Genomic DNA, 27,725 nt, shown 5'->3' with positions numbered 1-27,725 from the left:
ACGACAGGGTCACTCTTGCTGAGTGACTGGAATCACCCCAGCTCCCTTTGGGCATCATTGGTGCAATCGAGAAAGTTGAAGGCAGGGAGGTCAATGGGACAGTGTTAAATCCATCATAAAACTCCAGAAAATAGCCATCACTGGAAAACAATGGGTATATCATTTGAAAGATTATTCTACTAACATTGGCATAGTTTAAAAACTGACTATCTGAAAAGACTGCAGGCTACCGAAGCGCATTACACAGACTTCAGATGAGCAAGGATGCTTACTGCAGAATTATAAGGATGGAGCTAATTATTTAATGGGTGACCTCCATGGTCATAATTTTAGCTGCAATTTTTGTTTGAGATGACAGATGAATCAGGTAAAAAATCAGTTGACTCATTAAAGGCATATAAAATTGTGAGTAGATAGTTGCTCTCTTCTCCCTTGGTAGGGCTTGATGTGCATTTAATATTTCAGTAATGTTTGAGTAATATTTTATAAAAAGTAATCACTGTGACCTGGACGACATCTTGCTGGACATGTGTAATACGGCACTGATGAAAGGTGACAAACCAGAACAAGCGATCACTCTCAAACATTATCCCTGTCCCCAAATCTGGATCCCTCACGAAGACAGATAACTACCTCGGTATCAGCTTGACCTGCATCTTAGCAAAGCTATACAATTGGATTATCTTGAACAGAATTCGCACCGCCATTGGACCCCGAGCTAAGTTTCAATCAGAATGGTTTTCAGCAGAAGTGCACAACAGCAATGCAAATACTTGCTCTCCGGAGAATCATTGAGGAAGTCAAGAAGAACAACCTACCAGCCGTGCTTACTTTTATCGATTTTCACAAAGCTTTTGACTCCATTCACTGAGGTAAAATGCTGAAGATCCTGAAAGCTTACGGAGTGCCAGACCGTCTACTAAGAGCAACAGAGTCCAGCTATACCAAGACCACGGCGAAAGTTGTATCACCAGACGGAGAAACCGCAGTGTTTGAGCTCCTGGCTGGTGTGCTGCAAGGAGACACTCTGGCACCCTACATCTTTATAATCGTCCTTGATTACGCTCTATGTCAAGCTACCAAAGATTATGACAAGCTTGGCTTTACCATAAAACCAGGACGAACCAAAAGGGTCAGACCAGTCATGCTCACAGATCTCCATTTTGCAGATGACATAGTCCTGCTCTCTGACCAGATGGAGGAAGCACAGCAGCTACTGACAAAAGTGGAAATTGAGTGCAACAAAGTTGGACTTCACCTAAACACTAAAAAGACGGAGTACATGGTGTTCAACTGCAATGAAGGTACTCTCAAGACTGTAAAGAATGGCACCATTAAGAAAGCCTTAGACTACAAGTACCTTGGGTCAAGAATGATGAGTTCGGAGAAGGACATAAAGATACAGAAGGCACTGGCGTGGAGGGCTATGAACGACATGAAGGAAATCTGGAGGTTGAACCTGACCAGAGGACTCAAACAGAGGATCTTCATAGCAGTCACAGACTCCATTCTCACGTACGGATGTGAGACATGGACACTCACCAAGACCATGCGAAAGTCACTAGATGGTTGCTATACACGAACGCTCCGGATGGCTCTTGACGTGAGTTGGCAACAGCACATGACGAACGTCGAGCTCTATGACAACCTACTAATGCTCACTACTAAAATCGAGGTGAGAAGACTGCAACTAACAGGGCACTGTCTACACCACCCTGAGCTACCTGCCAGCCTAGTCATCACATGGGAGCCCAAGCATGGGAGGATGAACCCTGGGCACCCTCCCAAGACTATGGTCAACACGCTCCTAGAAGATAGTGGTGCAGCTAATGTAGATGAACTGAACACACTGATGAGGGAGAGGGAGGAGTGGAGAGTCCATCATCGTGCCTGACACCGGCCCCCTAGGCCTGAGTTAACTCAGGAGTAGTAGTAGTAATTACCCCCTTGGAAGTTTTCACTTTTTATTGTTTCACAATGGATTTGATTTGGTTTTTTTGACACTGATTAACAGAAAAAGACTTTCCTGTCAGACCGAAAAACAGATCTCTACAAAGTGATCTAAATTGACTAAAAATATAAAACACAAAATAATTGATTGCGTAAGTATTCGCCCCTTTTAATGTGACACACCAAATTATCACGGTGCAGCTAACTGGTTTTAGATGTCACATAGTTAATTAAATAGAGATCTGTTTTTGGAGACCTGTGTGCATGCAAGGCATTTCTATTGATTGTAGTAAAAATACACCTGTATCTGGAAGGTCCAACTGCTGGTGAGTCAGTATCCTGGCAAAAGGAAATCATGAAGACTAAAGAACACTCCAAGCAACTCTGTGAAAAGGTTATTGAAAAGCACAAGTCAGGAGATGGATACAAGAAAATTTCCAAGTCACTGAATATCCTTTGGAGTACAGTTAAGTCGGTCATCAAGAAATGGAAAGAATATGGCACAGCTGTAAATCTGCCTAGAGCAGTCCGCCCTCAAAAACTGAGTGACCATGCAAGAGGGGACGAGTGGGGAGGCCACTATGACAACTCTGGAGGAGTTACAAGCTTCAGTGGCTGAGATGGGAGAGACTGCGCATAAAACAACTGTTGCCCGGGTGCTTCACCAGTCGCAGCTTAATGGGAGAGTGGCAAAGAGAAAGCCACTGTTGAAAAAAATCTCACATAAAATCTCAGCTAGAGTTTACCAGAAGACATGTGGGAGACTCTGAAGTCAGCTATAAGAAGGTCCTTTGGTCTGATGAAACCAAAATTGAGCTGTTTGGACATCAGACTAAATACTATGTTTGCCATAAGCCAAACACCACACATCATCAAAAACACACCATCCCTACCGTGAAGCATGGTGTGGCTGCATCATGCTGTGGGGATTCTTCACTGCAGCAGGCTCTGGAAGGCTTGTGAAGGTAGAGGGTAAAATGAATGCAGGAAAATACAGGGAAATCCTGGAGGAAAACCTGATGCAGTCTGCAAGAGAACTGTGACTTGGGAGAAGATTTGTTTTCCAACAAGACAATGACCCCAAACTCAAGCCAAAGCTACACAGGAATGACTTAAAAACAACGAAGTTAATGTCCTGGAGTGGCCAAGTCAATGTCCAGACCTCAATCCAATTCAGAATTTGTGGCTGGGCTTGAAAAGGGCTGTTCACTCACAATCCCTGTGCAATCTGACGTAGCTTGAGCAGTTTTGTAAAGAAGAATGGGGAAAATTGCAGTATCTAGATGTGCAAAGCTGATAGAGACCTATCCACACAGAGACAAGACTGTAATTGCTGCCAAAGATGCATCTACGAAATACTGACTTGAAGGGGTGAATACTTATGCAATCAATTATTTTGCATTTTGTCAATTATTTTGTCTATTTAAATAAATGATTATGGGTTCATGTAAAAAAGTTAGTTGCATACATCATCACGCCACCTCATGATAAGTGCGTGCCTTGCTTAAAAGTAAACGTGAAGTTAGACCCACATTTCAGACTCCCAAGTCTTCTGTTGAATTAGTTTAATATTTTGAAGTTACAAAACATAACAGGGCTAATGATATAGGAGGTAATATATTTAGCTTGGAAGTTTCATTGGGAATATGAGGAGAAAGTATTTTAAACAGAATGCTTGACATCTGGAATGATTCTATTATTTCTATTATAGTTATTGGATCTACTGAGTATGCTACAGGAAAACAATTGTCAGTTGTACGCATATGGTGACATATGTATTTTGATAATTAATTTACTTTGAACTTTGGAATGGCTACTGGAGTTGGTAGAATCTTATACAATAACAATGTTTAAGAGAAATTTAGACAGGCACTTCAAAAGACAAAGCATAGCAGAACTCAGGATACTGAAGATGGGCAAAATGAATGGCATGGATGAGGTGAATCAAAGGTTCAAATTCTGTGCTGAATGATTCGATGATTCCGCATTGGTTTGAAGTCCTACTTAAAAATAAGTTAAACCTTGCCCCATTACTTAAATATTTCCTGATAATGGCGTATCAATTTAAAGCACTCTGCTATCAACAAATAATCCATTTCCCATGGCGATGCTACACCCAACTGGCATTAACAACAGTCAAGTGCTTTAACATTTTCATGAACAGATCTATATTGATGATCAATAATTATCTTTGCAGTTGACAATAATGGATATCTCAATTTTATTTTTAAACAGATTAGTTTGCAGAGGTCCATGGAAGGGTCAACATTTTAAATCAATGAAGTCCACTAATCAATTAGTGATGACCCTTTTGGAACTCACTCAAGAGTCATCAGTCCAAGATACACAACTAGAAATTAATTATGATATCTCCAGGGAAGAAGGAACTCATTTCACTCTATTCACGTTAAGAAGATGTGCCACTATGCCATCACACTAACTGCTTAAAGTATAAACAGAAGAGAATCTGCAGATGCTGGAAATCTAGAGTAACTCATAAAAAATGCTGGAGGAACTCAGCAGATCAGGCAGCATCTATATAAAGGAAATTGCCCATAAGACATTGGTCCATTTCTGCTCCTTTCAGCCCATCGAATCTGACACCGTTTCATCATGGCTGATCTATTTCCCTCAGCCCCATTCTCCTGCCTTCTCCCCATAACCTTTCACGTCCTGACTAATCAACCTCCACCAGTGACCTGGCCTCCACAGCTGTCTGTCTGTGACAATGAAATTTCACAGATTCACCACCTTCTGGCTAAAGAAATTCCTCTTCATCTCTGTTCTAATTGGGTGTCCCTCTATTTGGAGGCTGTGCCCCTTGGTCCTAGACTCCCCACCAAAGAAAACATCCTCTTCATATCCGCTCTGTTGAGGCCTTTCAACATTTGATAGATTTCATTGAGATTCCCCCCCTTCATTCTTCTAAATTCCAGTGATGACAGGCCCAGAGTCTCCAACACTGCTCATGTGATAAATCTTACATTCCCGGAATCATCCTTGTGAACCTCCTTTGAACCCTCTCCAATGACAGCACACAATTTCTTAAGTAAGGGGACCGAAGCTGCTCACAATACTCCAAGTGAGGTCTCATCAGAGCCTTATACAGTCTCAGCATTACCTCTTCGCTTTTGTATTTTAGTCCTCTTGAAATGAATTCAAACATTGCATTCACCTTCCTCACCAGTGATTTAATCTGCAAACTAATCTTTAGGGAATCCTGCACGAAGACTCTCAAGCCCCTTTCTACCTTGGATTTTTGAATTTTCACCCTGTTTAGAAATTAGTCTATGCCTTTATTCTTTCTGCCAAAGTGACCCAGCATTCAGCGCTCATAGCTAAGGATATTTTAGATAATTCTGCCACGGCCCCTACAATTTTTGCACTAACCACCTGTGAAGTCCAAGACATGGTCAGGTCTTGGAGATTTATCCTCCCTAATTCACCTCAAGAGAGCAAGCACGTCCACTTCTGTAATCAGGATACAGAACAGGATTTCACTACTCACATATCCCCTTCAAGCTCTTCTGAGTTCCTTCTGAAGCTCTTTCCAGGCTACCTTAAAACCTTCTGGCCGATCCTGGTTTCCTAAATCGTAAATAAGCTTACTCTTAACAAGGTGTTCCAATTCTCTTGTCGATCATGGTTCCTTCACCCTACCATCCTCAATGGGCCAAACATACCCATAGTCCAAGTGATCTCTAAGCATCTCCACATTTCTGTAGGTGCATTTCCCCTGAGGACATCAGCCCCCAATCTATGCTGCCAAGATCTTGCTTAATAGCATAATTCACCTTCTCCAATCACTTTCCCCATATTGTATGCCCAAGGCTATGGAAAAGGTCAGGGATTTGTGGTTATTGTGTTCAAAATGCTCACCCACTGAGAGATCCATCACCTTACCAGGTTTATTACCTACTTTGAAATCAGTATGGCTTCTCCTCTAGTTACCCTGTCCACATATTGTATCAGGAATCCTTCCTAGACACAGATAACAATTCCTGCCCCATATGAACCTTTTGCACTAAAGCGCTTCCAATATTATGGATTTGAAGTAACCCATGACAACAGCTCTGTTACTTTTGCACCTTTCCAAAATCCACCAACTGATCTGCTCTTCAATAACTGTTGCTACAGGGGGAGGGCCATTGAATACTTCCAACAGAGTGATTGCTCCCTTCCTGTTTCTGACTTCTACACACACTGATTCAGTAGATGATCCCTCCATGACATCATCTCTTTCTGTAGCTGTGATATTATCCTTGATTAACAATGTCACTCCTCCACCTCTTTTACCTCCCTCAATGTCTCTTTTGAAATATCCAAACCCCTGAACATATAGCCATTTCTGCCCTTGTAACAGCCAAGGCTCAGTAATGGGCACACCATCATAGTTCCATGTACTAATCCATGCTTACATTCATCACCCTTATTCCTGATACTTCTCACATTAGATACATTTCAACCCATCCAACTGACGGTATTTATGCCCCAACAACTGCCTATCCTTCCTCACAATCCCTCTACACATTGTATCTACCTTTACACCAATTGCTCCATCATCTGACCTATCACTCGAGTTCCCATCCTCCTGCCAACATAGTTTAAATTCTCTCCTAAAGCTCCAGCAAACCTGCTGGCAAGGACACTGGTCCTCCTGGAGTTCAGGTGCAACCCACTCCTTTTGTACAGGTGACACCTTCACCAGGACAGATCCCAAAGATTGCCACAATAACGTGGCGGTCAGTGTGATGCTATTACAGCTCAGGGCGCTGGAGTTCAGAGTTCAGTTCCAGGACCCTCTGTAAGGTAAGTTTGTATGTTCTCCCCCTGAGCACGTGGGTTTTCTCTGGGTGCTTTGCTTTCTTCCCACAGTCCAAAGACACACTGCTTAGTTGGTTAGCATAATAATTTATTGGTCCCAAAGGAAATTACAGTGTCACAGAAGCGTTACAAGTGCACAGATGTACAAATATTAGAAGAGAAGTAAGAAAGAATAAAAAATAAAATCCTTCAAACAGCCTAACCGGGGAGAGGGGGGGTGGTTTAAATTCCCTGGCTATGGGTTGACTCATTTATAGAGCCAACCGATCATTGTAAATTGTGTTGCGATTTAGGCTGGTGTTCAATGGGTGGGTTGCTGGGCAATGCGGTTCTGTGAGCCAGAAAGGCCCGTTCCACGCTGTTATCTCTAAATAAAATAAAATAAATGAATCCCCCTGCACCCATTTCTTCTGTCACAAATTCATCTGCCAATCATCCTGTTCTTACCTTCACTGCATGTGGCAGCAATCCAGATTTACTACCCTTGAGATCATGCCCATTTGCTTTACCTTCATACACCTTGCATTGGAATATATGCCACTCAGAACAATAGTCCCACCAAGCCCAGCCTTGCAGTTTTAATCTTTGTATGTACAGTACTTTTCCCAAAGCCACTCCACTTGCTGGCCCGCTACTCTGGTTCCCATTCTGCTGTAACTCTAGTTAGCATTTCTTACAAGCAAAACTTTCCACTAGAGTATTGGTCCTCCAGTACAGTTGTCCTTTTTATAGAGGTCCTACCTTCTCTGGAAGGGAACCCAATGATGTAAGAATTTGAAGTCCTCCCTCCTGCACCATCTCCTTAGCCATATGTCAGACTGCATTATCTTCCTATTTCTGGCCTCATTAGCATGTGGCACTGGTAGCAGTCCTGAGATCACCACTTTGGAGGTCCTGTCCTTTAACTGAGCACCCACCTCCTGGAACTCATTTTGCAGAAACTTGTCAGCCTTCCTGCATCTGTCATTGGCACCAGTGTGGTCCATGACCTCTGACTGCTCACCCTCCCACTTAAGAATTCTAAGGACTCATTTTGAGACATCTCTGAGCCTGGCACCTGGAAGCCAGCATATCATCCAGGAATCTTGTTCTCATCCAATGAATCTCTGTAATGATCCCTAACCAGTGAAACCCCCATCTCTACAGCTCATCTTTTCTGCACCCCTCCCTCCATCCCTGCTGAGTCACAGAGCCAGACTCAGTGTCAGAGACATAACTGCTATGGCTTTCCGCTGCTAGGTCATTCCGTCCCACCCCAAACAATGCTGCTGAAGGGGTAAGGCCACAGAGGTACCCTGCAATAACTGCCTATTCCCTTTCCACCTCCTGACAGTCACCCAGTTACCTACGCACTGCAACTTCCTCACTGTAACTCTTGTCAATCAACCCTCTGCCTCTCTGAATGATTCATAGTTCATCAGCTCCAGCTGCAGCCCCTGTTCCCTAACACAGTCTGTAAGGAGCTGCAGCCAAATGCTCTTCTTGCAAGTGTGTTCAGCAGGAACACAGGAAATCTCCCTGACTTCTACGTCTAGAGAAGTGCACCAGTGCCCTGGGTTCCATTTCCGCTGCTCTACCTGTACAATAATAAAGAGAACTTACCCGAAACCTTACCTTAGGCTCTGCCACTTCTCACCAAAGCTTCTCACCACCCAGTTCTCACCTTGTCCACCCATACTACAGCTGCTCCCACAATGGCCGCTCTACTTAAACCTAACTTCTTTTTATTGGTCCTTGTCAATAGCCTAATTAGTCAAACAATTTTCAACTAACAATTCACAGTTTTAGGCTCCTGCTACCCGAAACTGAACAGCAAGTCCCAACTCTTGTTGCAAGTAATGGCTCCTACTGCCTGAAATTAGTAGATGTCAGGCTATGTTTTTCTTGGAACAGGCTCCCAAATTGTGAATTATGAATCATGTAAATCATGAAACACTGATGATGACAACACTGGAATCACATTTAATATGTTCCATTTTTAATAGTAGCCAGGTCATAGGCCTGATCAACCTGTATGTCAGTGTGACCTCAAGCTGATGGTATTCAAAACCTCAGTTACATAAGTCAGAGATTAACAGCGGAAAAGTCACGGGGCAAGGCAAGCCTTTTTTTGTTTATTAATAGATGGGACATAGGACATTTGTTAGGCGTTATTATTAAAAGCTGAAGAAATAAGGAGCTGGGTTGCAAATGAGCTATGTGACAACTGGAGAGTTAAATAGGTCTGAGGGGTGGAAAGCCTACACTTCTGTCTATATTTAACTGCTTATAGAATTAATCTTTGTCATTCAAATGTTTGAAGCCATTCCAATGTTGAATAAGACATGAAATGAGATACAAAGTACAGAAAGAAACAACAGTTTCTGAGGACAAAGTGCAGAATAATACTGAATATTACTTTCTTCTTCCCGAGCAGTCCCTTGGGAGCCTTTGACTGTACTCGAGTTTCATGGTTTATGATTTCTGGCGTGACTAATGATGCCAATGGACAAAGTACAGATTCTCCCACAGATAATGGAACATGGTTGATCAGTTTGTTGAGGTGGCACAAGGCTTCCACATGGTCCTGATGCTTGAATTTGAGATTGTCCGCACTCTCCCCAATGCTTCTTCATTATCTTGGGCAGTCACGGTTTGGACATTTCCAGAGTTAGAGGGGACTTTGCATTTTTTTCAAGAAGCTATTGAACATACCCTAATTTGTTTCCTCTGCCTGTCTGGTAATTCTAATGAACTTGGGATAGAGTGTCTGTTTCAGGACTCTTGTGTAAACCACATGAACAATGTGAACTGTCCATCAACTGACTACTGTTAGGGATCTGACACTGGGCACACTGGCAAAGAGCATGTTAGGGCAAATTCAAGAGTTAGGGTATATAGCGAATATTAACTTTACCAACACCCAATCTTCAGACATGACAGTGGATTGTAGATTGAATTTGAACAGTAGTTTTCCTGGAGTTGAGGACAGGAGTGATTGAAAACCAGACAATCCTGATTAACATTCATTTTGGGTGTCTGGAGTGTGGGTGCCAAAGAGGTATGTGAAAACCTATATGTAGTTCAAAGGAAGCATTGTAGATACATTGTAACCATAGGAGTGTCCTGCTGTTACCTTTGATCTTTAGTATATAAAAATGTCATGTAATATTGGGTCAGAAGGCCTTTTCCTCCAAGAGTTTCTCAACATGATGCCTGTTGCAGATTTTTGTTGAATAAAACACTCTGTATCCACTAGCTTCAGTGTCTCTCGATGACTTTGTTCATGTTACAACACAGCAGACACTGAAATTGCTTTGCCTAATCTTCCAGTGAAGTTGAAGACTTCTGTAGAGTGATTTTTTTTTTAATGCTTTGAGGCAAAAGGTGGTAAAGAAGCTGTTCGGCATGCTTACCTTCATTGGTCAGGGCACCGAGTAGAAAAGTTGAAGCTATAGGACTATTGAATGATTTTCTAGTGTGATAATAGGAACCCTGGTGTCACAATCTACCTCATTATGATCTTGAATCTTATTGTTGGCCTGCACAACATTTTCTCTAAAGCTGTTGCACATTATGTCACTCTCTGCTATTGTTTAACTATGTACTACCTCAATGCATTGTGTAATGATTTGATTTGTAGCCAAAGGGTCTTGGCCCGAAAAGTCGACTTTTTGTGCCTCTTTATAGATGCTACCTGACCTGATGAGTTGCTCCAGCATTTTGTACATGTTACTCTGCAAAAGATGTAAACAAGGACAGGTTAGACAAACTTGGGATGTTTTATCTGGAGCATCAGAGGCTGAGGGGAGGTCTGATAGAAGTTTATGGAATTGTGAGAGATATACAGGTAGATAGGGTCGTCAAAGTTTTTTTCCCCAGAATGGAAATGTCAAATACTGTCAGTATTTAGGGTGAGAGGGAAAAGATTTAAAGGATTGGTAAAACATTTTTTTTTAATACAGGGAGAGTGGAAATGCCAAGAATGAAGTACCAAAGACAATGGTGGAAGAAAATGTGATTGTGAAATTTAAATATCATTTAAGCATGCATGTGTACATGCAGGCAATGGACAGGTATCGATCATGGTCAAACAGATAGGCTTAGTTTAATGTTGCACCATGGTCAGCACAGATATCATGGGCAGAAGACCTTTTATAGGTGCTGTACAGTTCTATGCAAACATTGCAGTTAAAAACATACAGAAAGGCAGGGGTCACAGCTGTCTACTAAACCATGCATTGTTTAATCATCAGATACACTTTTTTCAATCAATCAACTGCTGTACTGGCACATTGAAGACAGTGACAAATAGCTAAATTGCTCTCCAGGTAGTGCTATTATTTTGTTCCTTTCTGTTTTATTCTCTTAATGTACTCAAAGAACATGGTTAAAGGGAACCTTTTTTAAGCTCCGTGTGAAATGAAAAGTTTTGGTTCAATTAAATCTTTATCATGTAAAAAATGGTAAAATTCAGAAAAATTATGCAACTATTTGTTAGGGTGTATATCAAAATTCAAAGAGGTTACATTATCATTTTTCCTATTTAAAATACACGAACATCATGCACCAATAAATCCCCCATTTTGTATAATACCAAAGGAGTCTACAGAGTTCTTCCCAACAATGATCTTATGGTCATAAAATCAAAATGCTTCCCACTGACTGCACTGTTCTTGATTCAGTTCTGTGCGGAGTCAAAACAGCAGCCTATATTAGAACCATAATCATGCAATTACCATTTTGCTTGTTTTACTGTGTGGTCCATTTCCCTCCATAGATGCTGCTTGATCCACTAAATTTCTCCAATATTTTGTGTGTTGTTCCAGATCTCCGGCATTCTGAGCATTTTATTCCCATCGGATGAGGGGTAATAAGTATTGGAAATGATTGAAGGGAGAGCTTCCTTAAAACACATGCAGATATCAGTACAGCAAATAACTTAGATATTATCTGTGTTTATTTAACATTTTAAAATATTCATTATTCCATAACAGTTAAGTTTGCCTTTGCTTTGAATAGACTGGTCAGGCTGAACTTAAAATGGTTACCATAATAAATTGTAATGCTAATTAAGAAAACAAAGGTTTGCTAGGTATAATCGAAACCTCCTCTCACCAATGAAATAAAATAATAGCTTTATTACACCCCGGTGAGCAGAAATGTTTTTAACTCATTCACTAATAGGAAACAGAATAGATAGTTAACCATATCAAATATTTTGTGCATCTTTCTGTTCCATCTTCAAAGAGATTCACTTTAATGACAGTAACAATTTTGAACAGTGCCTTACTGGGTTGAAATCAGACTACATGGATTGAAGATGGAGTAATTGAGAGAGAACAAGTTAACTAAGAATACGCAGTAACAGAAGCATAGACAATAGTATTTACTCAGAGTTAGGAAGAGAGGAAACGGGGAGCAGGTGAACAATAGTATCTAATAAGCTAGATCTGTAGTATCTAATAAATTAAATGATTGAACGTCCTTTCAGCATTCATTCATTAATTTCTTATTCAATAGCTGGGCAAGTTGTCCACACAATAGACCACAGATGCTGGAATCTGAGACAAAACAAAACTGCTGGAGGAACTTATTTTCAGTATTTCAGTTGTTATGCTGCCTGGCTGCCTACCAAGAGGGAGAGTAGAGGTGTGATGGAGAAATGGTTCTAATTAGAACCACTAGCATTCAGCCAATGAAATTTCAGCAAATCCTGACTTTTATGTAACGTATTGCCACTATGAGGTCTTGGTCTCACTAATAGATTCAGATGACATGCAGTGCAATAGGGAAACATGGTGCTACTTCGCTCAGGATTCAAGACCACACAATGGAGATTGTAGGATGAAGAATTAGGAGGCATAAAGTTCCATGATTAAAACAACAGTGCAAAACAAAGTAATTTATACGCTTTCATTTAATTACCTTTATTTTCACAAAAAACTCAACTTCTATCTACAAATTCCTGTGGGACATCATCTGGTGTAGCTCAGATGCCCTACTCTAACATGGCTAAAAATATGTTTTCTACATGACTATCTTCTTTTTCTCATTTCTCATTATTTTGAATTTGCGTGTATGTTTTTGCACCTTGGCCCATCCATGTTTGAATGACAATTGAAGTGAAGCCTTGCTTCTGGCACCAATGTAACATGCCACAACTCAGTGACCCTAACCATGTGTCTTCTTGGAACGTGAGAGAAAACTGGAGCTCCTGGAGAAAACCCACACATTCATGGAGAGAACATAAAAACTCCTACAGACAGTGGCAGGAATGGGATCCTAATCTTAGAGCTGGCACTGCAATAGTTTTGTGTTAACCTCTCAACTTAACGAATGAAAGTTTGAGGATTAGAGAATCATCACTCATTCAATCCGTGCTCCCTGCTCCAGCCTTACTTCAGCTTCAGGCTCTTGACCTTTACATATCATACAAATGAACTGTGATTCCTGGACTGGCACAGCTGTCCTCGCTGGAAGTGCCAGCCCTGTGCTCAGGGTGGGGGTCCAGGAATTGCATAACTTACCACAAGTTGAAGGGGATAGTGCAAGTGCGTGGGTAGGAGGAGGAGAGTGACAGATAAGCAGTGCAGTGAGAGAAAGGGATAGGCAGAGGTAAAGAGGGGCACATGGAGAACAGGAGAAATAGGGGTGAGAGAAACAGGCAGAAAAGCAGAGCCCACATGGAAAATAGTAAAGGGAAAAAGGGCAGGCAGAACAGGAGGCAAAGGGAGAAAGAGATAGTGAAAGAATAACAGAGGAAATGCAGTGAGAGAGACAGATGGAAAGGACAGAGAGGAGACGGGAGGCAGATGTACAAATGGAAGACAAGGTCTATAGATGTAATTAAGAAGTTGCCTTGTCTCACCCTGACTAATCATAATTTATTTTTGACACTAGTTACCACCACAGGCCATTCTATTCTTCAATATTCTTGCTGAAGTTGGAGGGTCTCCATGATGCCCTCAGAGCTAATTTCTCCTAGAGGTAATGTGATATGTCAGTCGCTTCTAGCCCCCAACAGAAAACTTGTGAGCGTGAAGTAAGATTGAGGACGTGGGAGCGTGTGTTCCTTTAAGAACTGGCTGATGAGCTCATAGCTGTATGGCTGACTAACTGGCAGCTGTGAGAACCTCAACAGAGCTCTTCAGTAATGTCCGTAGTTTCTGCACCAATGACGTACTGTACTACATTACAGAGCTTGAAATCTTTTTATTGAAATGATACCCTGCAATAACATGATCTTTTGAACGATTTTAAATACAACATCCAGGACACACACACAATGCTGTTTTAATGTTGATAAAATCAGTTGCATTGAAACAACAGAGCACAGGAACAGGCCCTTTAGTCTATGGGACCTGTGCTGATCAGGATTCCAGCTTAAACTAATTCCAAGCACAAGAGATTCTGCAGATGCTGGAAATCCAGAGCAGCACACACAAATTACTGAAAGAACTCAGTAGGTCGGGCAGCATCTATGGAAATGAATAAACAGTCGATGTTATCCCTTGAGGTCTTCACCCGATCATCAACTGTTTATTCATTTCCATAGATGCTGCCTGACCTGCTGAGTTCCTCCAGCATTTTTTGTGTTAAACTAATTCCATCTGCTTGCACGAAGTCCATTTCCCTCAATTCCCTGCCTGCCCAAATGTCTTTCTAAATGCTTCTTAAATATTGCTGTTTTCACTTTGGCACTCTGTTGTAGGCACATGCCCTCTGTATAAAAAAAAGTCTTGCCTATTAATTGCTTTTAAACTTTCCAACTCTTGACTTAAACCTATGCCTTCCAGCATTTGACATTTTAACCTGGAAAAAGACTCTGACCATCTACCTTACAGAAAATTAAAAGAGGCATAGATACTCTCAGGTTACCTCCCAGCCTCTTAAGCTCCAGTGAAAACAATCTAAGTTTGTCCAACTTCTCCTTATGGGAAATATTATCCAACCAAGGCAGTTTCTCACCCTGGATTTCTTTTTGCAGTTACCTTTCTATAGGTTTTCGATCAGCAACTGTTCAAATTGCTGCGGAGCAGTTTTATAGCCATGCTGGAATGGCGTTGAAACTCGAAACATTTTCAGTGCAAGTCCGTAAATATCTAGTAACATACACCTGTTTCCACTGATTTATGTTTAAGTATAGCAGAAGGAAATAAATTCTGCTTAATAAATTAATGTAGAAATACTAATAGCAATAAATAATTGAAGTTAGAAGAATTAAAGAATGTGGAATGATTGCAAAAGAACTTTTTTTTGTATTCCAGTTGAAACTTTAGAAATGTGAGGGTTAGGTTTATACAAGTGTTGGCAATAGCAGAAAAACACCCTGCATAGGAGTTCGTTAAATATTTGTTCTTATGCTGGTTGCTTGAAATAGATATATATCCAGCTGTAGTGAATAATATTTCATCTACTATTTTTAAAATGCTAGAAATAAAATTAATTTTCTTTGCCCCACTGCTTTATAATTTAATTAATCCATATTTACCATACAAAAAGTGATGAGAGAGTTTTTCATAATCTCCTTAAACCATAACTCTAATGTTCAAACTTTAGTTATGAGTCTAGAAAAATTACTGTTCACACAAATTGCTATGATAAGTTAAAAAATAAATAGTTTATGAAAGGCAACATTGTGAGTATTCTTGATCCATGGTATCTTTGCCTGCTGAGGCCAAGTTTCATCCCTTTAGGCTCTGCTGCATGCACACTGACTCCTTTATTTATCTGCAAAATATGGGCAGGAATGCTGTCACTCCTACTTAGCAAACTAATCATTAGAGTCTGGAAATGTTGCAAAGTATTTCTCAAAGCACCCGTACAGTAAAGTCATGAAAATGTCTCTATGTATTCAATATAAAAAACAATTCTGATATAAAAATCAGAAAAAGCTGGGAGACTCCAACGAGTCAGTTAACCTCTGTAGAAGCAGAAACAATGTCCATGTTTCATGTTGAAATGGAAAAGAACAAGGAGATACTACAACTTTTTAAGCAACACATAGGCAAGAAGTGCCAGCGGCTGGTGTCGTGGCATCTGCACTGAACTTCGGGACAAGTGGTCCCAGGTTCAAATCCAGCCGGTTCCTTGCACGCTTTCCATCTGCGCAGGACTGAGCATCAAGCTAGGAACTCAGCCTTGTAAAAAACAAACAAATCCTACAGAAATGGCAAGGTTGCCACCCGATGTGCCACAAGGCATGGAGGGCAACAAAAAAAAAGGCAAGAAATATAGAAGTATTGGAAAGGACAGAAAGAATAACAGGAGAATTACGTGACTAAATAAATGAAGCTGCAAGACAAAAATATATGATAAGTGGAACAAGAAACAAAAGATAAGGCTAGAAGTGTAATCAGGATCAACAAACATTAACAAGAGATGATCTGAATTTCTGGAGATATTTAATATGGTCTGAAGTTAATGTGTTGCATTGTGTTGGATCTGGCCTGTACCTGGAGTTCCTGCCTGATCATACTCAATCTTCTGCTTGGGATTTAGAGGTTCGATTATAATGGTCATGTACACCTGGAGACAGGTGTCAAGGGTTCAGAAGTATCTCAAGGTTTCCAAGGCTCAGAAAGTGTTCTGTTGACAGGATTTTGATGAAGGTGAAGCTGAGCATGAATCCTTGTCACCTGCCAAAATTGTGAGGAAATTTAATGCTTTTTACAAATATTTTGTTCGATGTTTTTAATTGTTTCCAAGTACAAACATTTAGTTAAAAATGACTTGTACCACCCTAATTCATAGGCGGGAATTCCATTGAAATGTTGAGGAATCCTAGAAAATTGGACCCAACCATGGAAGGCCACACGGAATCAAGCAGAAGAGAATAATAATATAAGTGATATCATCTTCCATTCAATTGCTCCATTTCTGAGTTCGGTAGTTCATGTGCAGTGGGCAAAAGTTTATTGAAAATTCATTGGCTGGAAGTCAGCAGTTCCAATCAGAAACATTGAATTATACATTTTTAATTTAGAGGGACATATATAAATACATACCTTAAAAGTGGAAAATTTGAAAAATTAAATACTAATTTTGTCATCCATATTGACTATACACATTAGACCCTGGACTGACCCTGATACTGAAAACACCTCGTCATTCCCCAGATTCCCCTAGATGCAGATAAAGCCTTGGAAGAGAAGCTAACAACTTTTCCCCCATAGTAGCCTTATGTTTCCACATTTCTTTTAAGATTAATTTGAATTCTCAAAATGCAATTATGGCATTTTTATTTTAGTGATTAAAACATTTGGATTACATAGGGTTATAGAGAAGTGCAGCACAGAACAACACGTATCTATAAAATAATCTCTGTGATACTACACCTCACTATGTTACTGTAATTAATTGTGCAACGAAAAAGGAAAAAGATTTGGACTTCTACACAAATTACCAATGGTGATTTTATTAGGAATGATCTCTGAGTTTGTCGTCAGGGGAGAAGAAACAAGTACTATAGCCAACTGGAAATTTTCTCCCACATTAATAACCTTTACTTAGTCCCTTGTTACAGGAATGGTCTGATAAATACAACTATTTTAAAATAAATTTGTAATGTTTGCCAAGGAAAATTGGGCACAAAATTTGGTTGTTTCAGTTCAAGTCATACATATGAAGCATTGTGTATGGCCTTTTCCATAGACAAGATGTTATGCCAGACATACTGAGCCTCAGCTTTATTTAATTTATATAAATGACCTGGATAAAGAAATCAAAGGTATCTTTGAAAGATGAGAGAGATGTCGAGTTTAAAAAAAAAACACAGCAAATGTTTCTTTGGAAGAGAAGAAGAAGAAAAAAGGCAGAAAATGGACAAAATTCACAGGTTTATGAACTGAATACTGGGTGATAATAACAAATTTTTAAAAAAGCAGAAATGGCCAGCCATATTGGAAAGGTAGATACACTCGATTCCACAACAGATAACTGGGTGATATATACTGAATGAATTGAGCAGTGTTTTAAAGAAGTTGAATGATGAGAAGTGAGTGCCAGCTTTGCTGGGTACAATTCATGGTACAGTTGGGTACAGTTTGCTTAGAAGTTTGACTGCTCCAGCCAAACCAGCCAGAATGAGCTTTGCTGAAATCCTGAACATAATGCAACATTTAGAACTGAAGTCATTGTTGATTGTAGAATGCTTTAGGTTTCATCAGCAGGATCAAAAGGCAGGGAGTCCACTTCAGCGTACATGGCTGAATTGAAGAGATTGTCAGCTGGTGCTGCAGCAGCACGCGACAGAGCACAGGCAGAGGTTGCACAAGCACGTGCTACGTTTGCAGAGAGAGAGAGAGAGATTGCCATAACACAGAAAAAGCTCCAGGCTAATTTGGAAGCCCTGTGTTTTGAAAAATCTCTGTGTTTTGCTACTGCCCAGGTGGAGGTATTGGAGGCAGCAGCAGAGTAAGAGGAGAGGAGCTTTTTAGTTAAATAAAAAAAAACCTCTCAGCAGTAATACAAGGTACACATGAGTCATAATGTCAGCGATCAAGCCAAACATCTTAGCCAGCAGACTGAATCTGCCTGTGACACTACACAGGATCGAAAGCCACAGTACTCTATTCAATTTACCTCACAAAATGCTGGAGGAATTCAGCAGGCCAGGCAGCATCTATGAAAAAAAGAACAATCAAAGTTTCGGGCTGAGACCCTTTGGCAGGACTGGAGAAAAATACTGAGGAGTAGATTTAAAAGGTGTGGGGAGGGGAGAGGGAACCGCTATGTAATATGTGAAACCTGGAAGGGGAGGGATGAAGTGAAGAGCTGGGGGTTGATTGCTGAAAGGGAAAGGCCATGGAAGAAAGAAAAAGGGGGGAAGGAGCACCAGAGCGAGGCGATGGGTGGGCAAGGAGATAAGGGAAGCAGAATGTGGGGGGGAGGGAAAGATGTACTTGGTGGTGAGATCCTGTTGGAGGTGACGGAAATTTCAGAGAATTATGTGCTGGATTGTGTAACATCCTAACTTCCCTCCCTCCTCCCATGTTCTGCTTTCCACAGGGATCGCTCCCTACACAACTCCCTTGTCCATTCGTCCCTCCCCACTGATCTCCCTCCTAGCACTTATCCTTGCAAATGGAACAAGTACTACACCTACCCCTACACCACCTCCCTCACTACCATCCAGGGTTGTAAACAGTCCTTCCAGGTGAGGTAACACTTCACTTGAGAGTCTGTTGGGGTTATTTACTGTGTTCAGTGCTCCTGGTGTGGCTTCCTATATATCGGTGAGGCCTGATGTAGATTGGGAGACCACTTTGCTGAGCAACTACACTCTGTCCGCCAGAACAAGTGGGATCTAGTAGCTACCATTTCAATTCCACTTCCCATTCCCATATGTCCATCCACGGCCTCGTCCACTGTTGTGATGAAGCCATAACTACGTTGGAGAAACAACAACTTATATTCCATTTGGGTAGCCCCCAACCTGATGGTGTGAACATCGATTTCTCAAACTTCCAGTAATGCCTCATCCCCTGCCCTTCTCCATTTCCCAACCCCTTTTCCCTCTCTCACCTTATCTCCTTGCCCACCTATTGCCTCCCTCTGGTGCTCCTCCCCCCCTTTTTTTCTTTCTTCCATGGTCTTCTGTCTCTTTCAGCAATCAACTTCCAGCTCTTTACTTCATTCTTCCCCCTCCAAGTTTCACCTATCACCCTGTGTTTCTCTCTTCCCTCCCCTCACCTTTTAAATGTACTCCTCAGCTTTTTTTCTCCAGTCCAGCTGAAGGGTCTCAGCCCAAAACTTCAAATGTACTTTTTTTCTGTCGATGCTGCCTGGCCCGCTGAGTTCCTCCAGCACTTTGTGTGTGTTGCTCAGAATTCCAGCATCTGCAGATTTTCTCTTGTTTGTGATTCAATTTACCTCTCACAGTTCACATAACCCTTTGGAAAAACACAGCAATCAGCACACTCTAGCCAAAGGTCATCCTCCAGTAAGTTGCTTACAGCAAAGCTCAGGAATACTTAACTCTTCACATATGTTATACAACTCATAATTACCTGTTCAGCACCAAACAAGGAATCCCCCTACTGTTAAAACAGAAAAGATATTGCAGTAGCAATCCACATCAATAACCAAGGTTTAACGCAAAGGTACCGGTAGTTTTCCAGTAGGCCATGCAACGTCTTCAAACTTGATGGATGTAGCAAAAAATCTGCAACACAAAGAGCTTGTGAGAAGTGGTGGTGGCATTCGTCGGTCTCGAGAGACCATGGATCTGCGCCTGGGCAGGGTTGTATGGGAGACCGGCAGTTGCCCAAGCTGCAGGCCTTCCCCTCTCCACGCCACCGATGTTGTCCAAGGGAAGGGCACTAGGACCCATGCAGCTTGGCATCAGTAACGTCGCAGAGCAATGTGTTGTTAAGTGCCTTGCTCAAGGACACAAACACACTGCCTCAGCTGAGGCTCGAACCAGTGACCTTCAGGTTACTAGTCTGATGCCTTGCCCACTAGGCCACACGCCAACACAATACTTCTACTTCGTGAGAAGTAGCCTATCACAAACAGGTGACCATCCAAGTAAGTTTAGAGCGTGAAAATCATTTTTTAGTAATATAATCACAGACTTATATCTTCCTGCTGGTGAGGAATTGGAGTTGCTATCGAAAGGGCTTGGTAAGAAATCCTTGGACTTCCTTAGGTGCTTCAGAGAAGTTCATATTAACGACCTTAAGAATGAGCTGAGACAGGCTTGACAAATTTTACAGTGTACCGGAGGTAATAGAAAGTGCACTTTCCAAGAAGTTGGACAGCTGTTCAAAAATTGTAGTTAAGGATAATTATAAATTAAGAGATTATGGGGAGTCTGTTAATGGAGCTGCTTTCAGCAAAGGAAGGTGGTTATCTGCCTGTCTTAGTTTACTTAGACACTGCTCATGGCCCTATTGTTGAAAAGCTGCCACATTCTTTGCCAGAGAAATGAATTTCTCAAGGTTCAAAGTATAAAGAGGAGAATGGAGTCACATGTCCCCCTTTTACTTTCTTCACTGATTTTATCTGTCTTCAAGCTAAAATAAGAAATTATCTCAGCTTCGCTCTTCCCAGCGAGAAGCCTCTGAAGCACACAAACATTAGGAATCCACTGTCAGTGTGTCTGCGTCCAAGACCAACGTCTCCCAGCCTACAGCTGAAAATGAAGCTCTACTTAAATATGACCCAGCAAAACATTGCCCTTCCATGATGAACTTCACCTGTTGCAAAAATGCCATGGCTTGAGGCTAAAAACCATTGAGGAACAAAAGGCTTACCTGAAAGAGCAAGGTGGTCTTCATCACACATCTTGCACATAACAACAAGGACACTCTAAAGTGTGATGAATGCAACAACAAGTCATATTACAGCCCCTATATCCTTATAGGGATAAGGTTATGGGCATCCAAGGTTTTAGATCATTATTCAGAGCACAGCAGGGACGAAGAGGAAGAAACTTTGCCATCTGTGAACTCATTATGCACAGAGGTTTGTAACGGCATTCTTGTACTAAGATATGTCTAGTTAAAGTGTATCCTAAAGGACAAGATGTACTCTAAGCCTGATAACCAGTGTAACAGATCTTTAGCCCAGTCAGAGTTCTTTGATTTGTTTCGTATCCATGGCAATTCATCATGCTGCATCTTGAAGACCTGTGCTGGTGTAATGGAGAGATCAGGTAGAAGTACAACAGGTTATTGGATCAAACAATGGAATGGAAGTAATTTCTTTTCCACTTCCAGCACTAATTGAGTGTAATGACACTCCAGACAATCACGAAGAAATACCAACTCCTGACGCTGCTCTCTATCACACCCATCTCAAGTGTCTTGGTGAACAAATCCCACCTCTAGATGATCAAGCCCAAATCCTACTTCTGCTTGGGAGAGATATCCTCATTGCACATAAGGTCGGGAAGCATATCAATGGTCCTGGCAATGCACCCTTTACACAGAAGCTGGACTTAGGACGGGTCCTTGTTTGGTGATATGTGTTTAGGGAATGTCCACAGGCTACTCTCAGCTTTAAGACAAACATCCTGGAAGATGGGAGTTCTTCACTGTTGGGCCCTTTCAGAAGCCATGTTAAGCTGCAAGAAAAGGAAAGGTACACTCAAGCTCACAGCCTCAACATGGTGTCTCACAGAGCGTCAGTGTCAATAGAACATCCCAGAATAACCTGCCTCCTGAGGAAGATGTGGCAGGCACTAGACTTGGGTAGAGAAAACAATTAGTTAAACACAGTTTCTCAAGCCAACTCCCAATTGCTAAGCTAAACTGTAGGGTAAATCCAGGGTATGGTGGAAAATCTCCTAAGACTAATGGAACCGGTCCCAGAAATGAAAAGACATCTGGGCAGCCATCAAGAAGCAAAAGGTGTGTAGACGAAAAACTGTGTGATCAGATAGCAATGAATGCAGGGAGTGTCAACACATTGTATCGTGCAGAGTGTGTGGTTCCCAGTGACCCAGCAGCTCTACAAAATACAATGAAGGATGCATCAATTAAAAATAAGGAAAGGGATGGAAAATCTGGTGTGAAAAAGCTAAAAGAAAAGACTGATGTTTTGGCCAAGTTTGATTTAAATAATTATGCAAACATTGTCACTACTGATGATCACCCAACTGGAGCTGTGGAGCAACAGTCTGTGTCAGCTGTGAATGAAGTCTTTATGAAAGTTACCTCAAAACCACACCACTGTTTGCTTGAAGAAGAGTGCAGGATGAAAAAGCGAACTTTGCCGGCACTTGAGAAAGCTTGGAATGAGAAGACCTGGACATATTCATACAAGATTCCTCCCCATTTTGTTAAAAAGCAAGCAAATTTGAGCAACTCAGAGAGGAACCCCATGATTTTGCCTGGCCAGCAGCATGTCTCCACATAGCTCATATGCCACTATCACAGACAGGTGGAGCATCATTCACGGAACAGTTCACAAAGTAGAAGGGAGAAAAAGCAAGGGTCAAGCAATAAATTCTTCAGGCCCACATTTGAGATTGTTCTGAAAATGCAGGACCGACCTTGTATCCTGTTCCATTAACTGTTTGTAGCATCTTTATAGATGCCAGAGAGGAAATGTACAGGCGTTAATTTTGAAATAGAGCCTTGCTGACTTTTATTTTGATAGCGCTGTTGGCTTTAATTCTGAAATTCACTTGGACCACGTTAGGCGGCAGCCATTTTGTTTTGATGGAGGTTTTTGGTCAGATTGAAGTGCCTGTCTTGTCTTTCTTTTGTGTGCACCATCAAAATCACAGACTTTTTACTCTTACTCAATTGTATATGTGGGTGCTGCCCAAATAAAGCACCTGGACCCTGAATGCTTCATTCTGACTCCCATGTTCAGTTGAGTGGAATGTGGCTTACCGCTGAATTGTGTACTTTGTACTTCACACACAAGGAGAAAACAGTTTTTTGTATATTTTGTATTATAGGACTGCATTTATATTTGTTGTTTTTTTATTGCGCTCTTTATGGTTATTGTGCTTTTTATGCTGCATCTGATCTGGAGTAAAGATCATTTAATTCTCCGTTACACTTGTGTACTGAAGCACGGCAGTAAACAACCTTGAATATCAGATTCCTTCATTGTGGAAGAAAGTAAATACAAGTAAGCAGTTCAGTTAAGATTAACCGGACTGATACTTGGAATGGAAGATTGCAGTATGAGAAAATATTGAACAGGTTAGGCTTGTATCAGTGATTAGAAATTTTGAGAAAAACAGGATGGATGTGAAAAGCAACACACACAAATTATTGGAGGAACTCAGCAGGCCAGGCAACATCTATGGAAAAGAGTCAACATTATGGGCCGAGATCCTTCCAGCATCTGCAGATTTTCTCTTGTTTGTGATTGGATGTGGAAAGACAATTTCTTCCTGTGGGATAATTCAGGACTAGTTTAAACTTAGAGGGTCACCCATTTAGACCATAAGACATAAGAGCAGAATTAGGCCATTCAGCCCATCGAGTCTGCTCCACCTTCCATCATGGCTGATCCTGGATCCCACTCAACCTCTTACACCTGCCTTTTCACCAGATCCTTTAATGCACTGACTGTTCAGGATGCTACCAACTTCTGCCTTAAACATACCCATGGATTAGGCCTCCACCACAGGTAGGTCATTTCCAACACCTCCCCCCTACCCCCCCCCCCCCCCACCCCACCATTGCAACTCCTTCCGGAGAGTCATAAGTCTTTGTTACTTTCTTTCTCAAATGGCAGTAGAAAAAGAATTTTTAAAAAATATTTATGGCATAAACAAACAGACTGCTGATAACGAAAGAAGTGAAAGAGACCGCAGGTAATAGGTGGGAATGTTGAGCTGAGGTTACAATGAGTTCAGTCATGATCTTTTTGAATATCAGAGCAGGGTCAAGGAGACGAATGTCCTACACTTTCTCCCAATACTTATCTTTATTTTTATAACGGCTGTATTCTAATAGAATAACCCAGAAAAGAAGCAGAATTCAATACTAAAGGGGGAGAGTTGTTTAAATATCTAGATTTCACTAATTCTGTTCCAATTTCATGTTGCAAAAGCAAGCAAAATTAATCAATTTGAATAAATAATCTATTTTCATCTTTCCAACATAATTTCACCAGATCAAAAGTAATCTTATCAAAGTTGATTTATTCGTTCCTCAGGTAATTCATAATCACAGTGATAGGCATCTCTACAGTTAATCAAACCATCCCAGCTGCTCCTCCTACACTCACACAAATAAAGAAGCTTTTTCCTCTGGACTCTTTCTGAATGGCTATCACATGAAAATGATCGGAGCAAACTTGGCTCCATGAAAGGCATGGAAGAACACTGCTTTAACTATGCTGACAATGAAGCATTTGTCATTATCTGGCTATTTTGGACAGCTGCTGCTCCATCTGAGAGATCAATAGCCTAGAAATTGGATCATGCTGACAAGTACATGATAAAGGACTGTAGCAATGTGCAGGGGGCACAAGCCAAAATGTCTGCAAGGATCCAAATTTCATGAACGCTCTTTGTGCAATGATTTGAAAATTTGGGCAGAGCCAATCACAGTGGGAGTAATTTAAAGAGCACTTTTCAGCACCTTTCTCTTTTATTTGTGTGTACCTTTTCCAATGTCTTCACAAATTTTCTTCTATTTACATGTCCTCCATTTAGAACAACACATGTTTTTGCCACCCATCTCTCAGATAACCACCAATATTTCTATCACGTATACAGCTTCTCTTGGTCTGCACATATCACAAACCTCAGTCCTATTCTTAATTCTCCAATATTATCAAAGTACCTATCAATGGGCAACATATAATAGTCTTGCTGATATTTCAGCAACAGTGCCCGTAACACACAGGACCAACCCAATCCATCCAGTTAGTACCACACATGTATACTATCAACCATCATAGTGATGGAAGATGTCACTGGCAACATCATCTAGTAGCATTTATGCATCAATAACCTGCAGGAAGAACTTTGCAGCAACTGAGAGAAAAGGAATTGTTGATGTTTCGTCTTGAAACCTTGCATCGGGACATGTTTACCAAGACTGTAGCACTACATCTGCCCTCCCTATTGTTCAAATCTGACATAAGGCCATAAGCCATAGGAACAGAATTAGGCCATTCAGCCCATCGAGTCTGCTCTGTCATTGCACCATGGCCGATCCCGGATCTGCTCAACCCCATACACCTGCATTCTTGTCATATCCTTTGGTGCCCTGAACAATCAGGAAACAATCAACTTCTGCCTTAAATAAACACATGGACTTGGCCTCCACTGCAGTCTGTGGCAGAGCATTCCACAGATTTACTACTCTCTGGCTAAAAAAAATTGCTCCTTACTTCTGTTCTAAAGGCTGTGCCCTCTAGTTCTGGATACCACCATCGTAGGAAACATCCTTTCCGCATCCACCCTATCTAATCCTTTCAACATTCAGTAGGTTTCAGTGAGACTTCCCCCCATTTTTCTAAATTCCAGTGAGTACAGGCCCAAAGCTGCCAAATGCTCCTCATATGTTAACCCCTTCATTCCTGGAATCATCCTCGTGAACTTCCTCTGGACTCCCTCCAAATAAACACATCCTTTCTGAGATATGGGGCCCAAAACTATTGACTGCAAGTGTGGCCTGATTAGTATCTTATAATGCCATCCCATTATCACCTGTGCACATACCTGGCCTCATTTTGCTGTCCTTATTTTCCAACATGTACTTACTTCAGCAGAAGGTTTTCTTGTGATGGACAGCCTTGGCAAACTGAGGGCATTTGAAACAGAATTTTAAGAATTAGGATTTCTTACAATGTCCAAGAACTGGCAAAACATTTAGAAGGTAACATGCAATTAAATTCTAAAATACCTTGTAGTTCTCTGATTTGCTTGAAATGTACATGTAATAAACAGTTGCATTAGATGGAATTAATCTTTTTATTCTCAGGATGGCCAGTTACTGATGACCTAGATTGATATATCAATATAAGTGTAGTTGGCCCATGTTAATAAGTAATCTGGTAGAGAAATAAGATAGAATGCAAAGGTCACATCTCTGGCAGTGATCCTGGCAGGACCGGCCTGGGTGCTTACATTTTACACAATTAGAAAACCTGTCACACAGCCAGTTGCTCAATATCTGGAGTCAACTGGCAGCCAAATAGTTTTGCCAGAAAGTGACCAATTCTCACAGAAGAAAATTGTAGACAAAAGGAAACAAAGTTACTAGTTAAATAATTTCATGTTACTTTTTAAGTGTCACATGTATGATAATGGTGGGACATCTGCCTATTATCTTAGATAGAATCTTAGGGAAGTGATGTTTTTACGAATGCAAGGCAAGAACATATTCCTGTAAACCCACCTACCAGATTTAAAACGCCCATTCTGCTTCAATTGATGCTGGTGATGGTGGACTAGCACATAAGACTTGGAAAAAGAGCAGAAATATGGTAACAAAACAAAAAATTCTCAAGGGAAAACTGCATATTTTTAAAACGTGTTTGCTGTCAGTCATATCTACACCTAGGATTTTCCCTTCCTTTTGAAGGAGCTGGGTACCTTTTACTCATGCAAAGTGAATTTCTTATTGCAGCTTCAAAATAGGACCAATTCCTACTCTAAAGAGGTTTGGGTGTAACAGACCATCAGGGCAGATGTAGGGCATATTTTCTCCAAACTCTCAAGGTCATGTGTGTTCTGAGTGGCCAGTCTGCCACCTTCTCCCTCCACAACAGATTATTGGTCAACTGGGGAGGCAATGGAAATACAGGACAAAGATATGGAAAGAGATTGAATAGGTTGAGACTGGTGTTACTGGAACATAGGAGAATGAGGGATGATTGTACAGAGGTGTATAAGATCACGAGGAGCATAGATAGTGTTAATGTGCATTGTCTTTTTCCCAGGGTTGGGAAAATCGAGAACAAGAGGATGCAAGTTAAAAGGTGAGAGGGGAAAGATTTAATAGGAACCTGAGGAAAACCTTTTCCACTCAGAGGTGGTCAGTATATGGAATGAACTGCGAGTAGAAGTGATTAAGGCAGGTACACATTAACATTTAAAAGGTACTTGGACAGGTACATGGAAAGGCAAGTTTTGGAGAAATATGGGCCACATGCAGGCAAATGGGACGAGCTTAGATGTTACCTTGGTTGGCAAGGACCAGTTGGACTCACTTGCTTGCTGAGTTATTCTATCGTATTACTCTCCAAGGCTCTGAAACGAGTTGTTGCTATTCCCACCATCATTTAGTAGAGCAAAAGTTCTACCCCCGCTGATATCTTCCAATCTTATTTGAAGACTACCATTCACTAAAAAGAAAATAGAACATAGAATAGTACAGCACAGAACAGGCCCTTCGGCCCACAATGTTGTGCCGACCCTTAAACCCTGCCTCCCATATAAACCCCACATAAATTCTTCCATATACTTGTCTAGTAGTCTCTTAAATTTCACTAGTGTATCTGCCTCCACCACAGACTCACGCAGTGCATTCCACACACCAACC

The 27,725-nt window shown here is 41.2% G+C and overlaps 1 long non-coding RNA gene across 2 annotated transcripts; it reads right to left on the bottom strand.

The window, feature by feature from the left end:
• Positions 1–6,895: 6,895 nt before the first annotated feature.
• LOC140726846 (uncharacterized) lies at positions 6,896–27,725 on the bottom strand. Of its 2 annotated transcripts, none has more exons than XR_012098740.1 (5): positions 27,648–27,725; positions 27,365–27,528; positions 25,901–25,982; positions 11,493–11,659; positions 6,896–10,490 (listed from the first exon to the last, which is right to left on the bottom strand). It is a non-coding gene; the product is annotated as an uncharacterized lncRNA (long non-coding RNA). The 2 variants fall into 2 exon arrangements; XR_012098741.1 differs by having other exon boundaries at positions 25,943–25,982.

The sequence above is a fragment of the Hemitrygon akajei genome, chromosome 4, assembly GCF_048418815.1.
Source record: "Hemitrygon akajei chromosome 4, sHemAka1.3, whole genome shotgun sequence".
Taxonomy (NCBI): domain Eukaryota; kingdom Metazoa; phylum Chordata; class Chondrichthyes; order Myliobatiformes; family Dasyatidae; genus Hemitrygon; species Hemitrygon akajei.
The sequence above is the reverse complement of the archived record's forward strand: the minus strand, read 5'-3'. Positions and strand labels throughout refer to the sequence as shown.